Genomic DNA, 5,532 nt, shown 5'->3' on the forward strand with positions numbered 1-5,532 from the left:
GGGGCAACCCCGGTAATTTATATGTAAATAGCTTGTTAATAGACACATACTAAGCTGATAACTCACATACAAACGCCATTATAATTTTTGACCTGAATTTTTATTATTGAAAAATATGCACCCAGTAATTTCTATGTAAAAAGCATGATAATGTATACATCACAGAATTGATAACTAATATCTTACGTTTTAAACACCATGATATCTTTCATCCAAGGGAAAAAAGTTTTTTAAACATTTTCATCGATAATTTATGTGTTAAATTACCATACTTCCTCATGCCTTAACCTTCTCGTACTGTAGATATCAACCTTATCATGGTATAGTTATCATGTTGCTCATACCCTAATTATCATGCTGGTCATGTCAAAGTTACCAAGACAAACTTTATTTTTTTCTGATATGGCAGAAATAAGAAAGGTTCAAATAACATTGTTTACCTACAATAGACAACAACAAAAGGTGGCTTAATTGGTTATTAGGCTCAATAGGTATTGCATAGACCTAGGTTCGAATTCTCTTTCAAGCACTTTTTTTTATTTTCATATTATGCGGTGAAAAACCAGAAAAACCACTAGCAATTTACCACGGTTTTTGAAAGATGGAAAAAAATCAGCGAAAAGCGAGCGTGGGAAAATAGCGATCACGTAGGAACTAATCGTGCGGATCTGTCGCTAACGACCAGTCGACTGGTCGTTAGCACAGTCCATTAGTTAAATAGAGAGTAGTCGGACCAACAAGATTGACACGATGGCTCATGTTTTATTCAGACAGACGTACTACTAGCTGATGCATTTTTAGTTGGCTTCGACTCAAATTAGCACACCTGTGTTCCTCTTTGCTTACAAGTTGGGTCTGATTATTTTCTGAAAGGAGATCAAAACCTCCGGCCACTACATCATTATGATGCACACAATTATTTTTATTAATTATTAAGTAAAATATATAACAAAGACAATTCCGATCAAACCATTCCAAGATATGAAAATCACACCTACGACTAAGTCTACTTCTTTTCTAGCAACACCTTCAAAAAGACATAAACGTCTTTGCGCCCTCGTCGGCACGTCCGATCGGAGACGGTTTGGACAAGGGTTTTCATCATCGTTGTCGAGACCAGCTAATAAGATTGAACATATAACAAGTAGACAACGCCTTCAACAAAGTAATGACACAAGTCCGCTGTTGTTGGATACATGCATGGACTTGTGTCGGGGCTTTTAGCCCTCTTTCCAGAAAAAGGAAATAAAATGTATGGACTTTTGTGGACAAGAACGTACTATCAAGGTTGTAGTAAGTAATGCTTCATTAGCAAAAAAAATGTAGCAATTACTTTTTTTGGAGTGGACAACAATGTATAGTCAGTAAAGTAGAGTGCTTATGGACCAAAGATTGTAGTACAACATCTCCAATTTTCAACGCATTTGTACGTGGTCCAACCGTAAGGTCGGTTTTCAGTTTAACATGTCAAAACTTTTGATCCTGTGCTGGACCACGACACAACAGTGCCACTTTCCATCTTAGTGTTGTTGAGATAGTTACTTGCCATGCATATACGCTTTGTTGCGCCACACTTTGCTAATCTTTCTCTGCTGTTGCGGCCGGGAACACACTTTGCTGACCGTGGCGATATTCCCACAAACTGAATTTCGTTTTCACCAACGGCCCGGCCTCGTGCTCTGCTGCTTTCGTCGACCAAGGAGAGAAACCCCCAGTAATGACGTTACATCAACGCTAATTAAATATACCGTGTCTTGTATGCCTGGACAACATCCCACGTACGCGATTCTTAATGCTAATATTTTTTTCCCTAAGGGACTCTTAATGCTAATCTAGCCGGTCGAACAACCTGCCGGCATATGCCGAGGCAAGCAAACATGATTCTGACACGTCCGGCCGGTACGTGAACGTGCACCACATGTGAACGACTTGAAAGATACGATCACCCCAGGTATATACGTACGTACGTGTTGCTTCGGTGCTTCACCACACACAAGCCGGCTGTACGTACGCTTCCATCCAGGGCTCCTCAATTTCCTCTTGAATTTTTTGCCTGCGTTGCTTACTATGCCCGCTACGTACTCTTCTTGATTGTTCGGCCGGTCGACAGGTACGTGCACACAGTACACGTAGCTAGCATACAGCCAGGATAGAGCCATTTTTTTGGGGGGGATGGAACATGGAAGTACAGCCCAAACGGAACTGCTGTGCGAACGACACAACATGCACGACAGCGGGACGATGCCTGATCCAGCCGTCGATGGCACTTGACTGCTATACGTAGACGGACCGATATACGCTGTCGTCCACAGATCGTTTGAACATCATCGTGTGCATAGCAGCACTCCAGCCCAAATTAAAGGAAGCTATTACACCGGCCCAATGCGAGACGTTCAGTTCAGTTAGGTACGGCGTCAATTTCGCCATGGCGTCCCCCTTGCAAACGAGCGAGCGAACCAACCAACCAAACCAAACCCTATCAAGAAGAGTACTGTCTTGCCCATCACTTGGTTCGGTTATGCATGGGGCTACTACCATCGTCCATAGACTATAGGGCTGCCTCATCGACCTTGTCCCGACCACAAGCCAAGCAAGGCAAAAGCAGATGAACATAGCAAAGGCAGTCGGCAGAGCCATCAATCTTCTGGATGCCCCCCTCTGTTAATGATCTCCTCTACGTGCACAACACAAATATCCATCTATCTACTTTGCAGATGGTGTGTCGTTTCAAGAGTGAAGGCCAGAGAAAACCTAGGGATCGATGCATGCATGTGTAGAAAAAAAATCTCTAAAGAGAAGGATGCACATGCGTGGAAGCAGTAATACTACTATTGCACAAGCTCAAATGACCGAGTCTCGCACTGTTTGATTTGCATGTTTCTCGCAAAAACAATGTTAGTTGCCGAACATTAGCTGCGAAAGAGGTGGCAAGCGAGTGATTTTTACTGACGGTCTTAGTTGTTCCGCGAGATCAAACGGTGATGGTTTTTAAATGAAAATGTCTTCTTATGAAGAAACTGTCATATTGTTTTGGAGAAGTTATCATTCCTTCACAAACCAAAACTGTGAGCGAAATTGTTCGAAATCTCACCCCCTTCCAGCGAATGTTGGCCAGCTAAAGGAAATACAGTCCAAACTAAAATTCATCACCGTTTTTTATACATAGGATTTTTTTTCGTGTTTTTGCCACGGATACGTTTTCTGGTATTTTTTCATGAAATTTCACATGAATGTAGATTCAACACTGAAGTATGATATCCCAAAATTCCAGATTTTTCCCCCAATTTTTTCGGTTTTTTTTACTTAATGTTCATACAAGGGGTGGAGCACACACTGGTGCTACAAATCCTCTTCCGGCCTACCATACACTATCCAAGCCCAATAATACGCATGTATAGCATAGCATAGAGCGCATGCCCATGTCCCCTCCTCGGATCTGATCTCATCTAACCCTACGCCACACACCAAAACATCACGTGCCCATTATTGCCGACACATGCTCTCACACTTGCTGATAGTTACGCCCATGCTTTCCAAAGAAATGAAAGGCCATGCCGGATGAAGGGTCATGTGTTTCAACTTTGCAACAACTCAGCGTAGTCCTACGAGCTATGATGAGACCGCTGAACTAGTAGTTATCTTTTGAATGTTTCACTTGCTGAATCATTATTGGTCGCAGCAAGATGACAGCGAGTAGTAACGTGGGCCGGCGACGGGCACGCCACGGTGATTAAGATTGTGGATGTACATGGCAGCTTCGGGGTAAAAAGAGCCACTGGATTTGCACGTGTCTCTCCGTTCTGTCGTCTCTGTTTATCCACTTCTTCTCTCACTCTAGAGTCAAGACATGGAGAAGATTTGGTCATGGTCTCGTAGCGCAAAGGAAATTGACAGCCTGACAAGGGCGTGTAATAATAAAGTACTTCCTCCGTCCCAAAATGTAAGACGTTTTTGAGACTTAGTGTAAGCCTAAAAAATGTCTTACATTTTGGAGATTATTCCGGGGCGGTTTGGGTGACCCGGCGCCGCAGATTGTGAGTTTTATTATGGCAAATCGAGGACGGACGATCCATGCAGGTGCACCAACGTTGTCTGTTGGCACGGAGCAGGTGTCCAGTGGAGTCGTGGTGGCCCGGCTATGAAGGCCGGTAGTGGATATGCACAACAAGTTAACAACTCACACACATTCGAGGCTTGCACGGCAGGGTTGGCACCTGACATTCTCCAGGAAAGAATATAGTACCAATCCTTTTTTCTTTTTGAAACACAAGAATGTACCAATCTTTACAAAAGCTCCCAACAAATTCAGCTTCCACTGCCATTTTGGTGTGTGTTCAAGGGATAGGAAATCCGGTTATGTTCTGCAGCAAAAAAGTTCATAATAGATACGTGCAAATATATTTTATATGATGTTTATATATTGTTACAAGTGTTTGATTTGAAATTCGACAATAGAATACAGTGCATGAAATTTGACTGACAACAGGATTGTCTCGATCATGTGTCTGTTCTATAGTCCGCTTAAATTTTAGAAAGCACAGCCCGGTGCACGTAGCTCTCACTTGCTCAGGGTCCGGGAAAGGGTCCAATACTTTGAGTCTATAATACACAGACTTTCCCCACATTTTTGTAAGAGGCTATTTTCAGGACTCGAACCTGTGACAAGGCAACAACTTCACCCCTGCGCTAAGGCTCCCCTTCAGTTTGCTTAATTGCGTAGTTAAAAAAATTCTAAATATATATTTTGTTATCATACTTTTTCTTGAGAAACAAAGTACAAACAAATTGTATCCACTGTCTGCTAGCTAGTAGTGTTATTCCACGTTGTGCTTGATGTTGTGATTTTAATTTTGATAGGTAACTCGTAGCATATGAATATTGAGAGATTAGCGACTTGAAATTCATAACGACAGATAACATATAAATCCGGAATGTGTATCCACATACTCGACCATCGTCATTATTTTCTCCAATTATACTTCTAGAAAAATCATCAGTTGAAAATTAAATCTAATTCGTTGTATGCCTTTTTAACCAAAAAACCAAAATACACGATATACGAGTCTAAACTGAAGTAACAAAGCAAAGCCTAAGTTTAAGACATAGCATCTAGAGTGGGGGGAGGGGTAAATAGATGATTCAAATGTTAGTTGAATAGTTTTAGCAATTGCTAATTCTATGTTGACAAAAACACCCTAGCAACCAAGTTTATGGAGTAAAAATAAGGAATTTAACTTGCAAGAAATTAAGGGAGTAATGAGATGAATCACACACACAAGATTTATCCCAAGGTTCAAATTGTTGGCTTTATCATACACCCATGTTGGATGAGGTTCGATCACAAAGTACTAAGACTACCAAGGTCTCGCCCACAGAGCCCTCCATTCCTCATTGGCCTGGACGCCAAATCCGTGAAGAAACACACAGGGTGATCTTCATTAATCAGTAGATGATCATGTGGCCTTTCACAAACTTCTTTGCTACTTCGCGCATGGAAGGATTCCAAGTGATCCTAACTGTAGGAACGAAGTA

This window comes from Triticum dicoccoides, chromosome 6A (genome assembly GCF_002162155.2).
Source record: "Triticum dicoccoides isolate Atlit2015 ecotype Zavitan chromosome 6A, WEW_v2.0, whole genome shotgun sequence".
In the NCBI taxonomy this organism is placed as follows: domain Eukaryota; kingdom Viridiplantae; phylum Streptophyta; class Magnoliopsida; order Poales; family Poaceae; genus Triticum; species Triticum dicoccoides.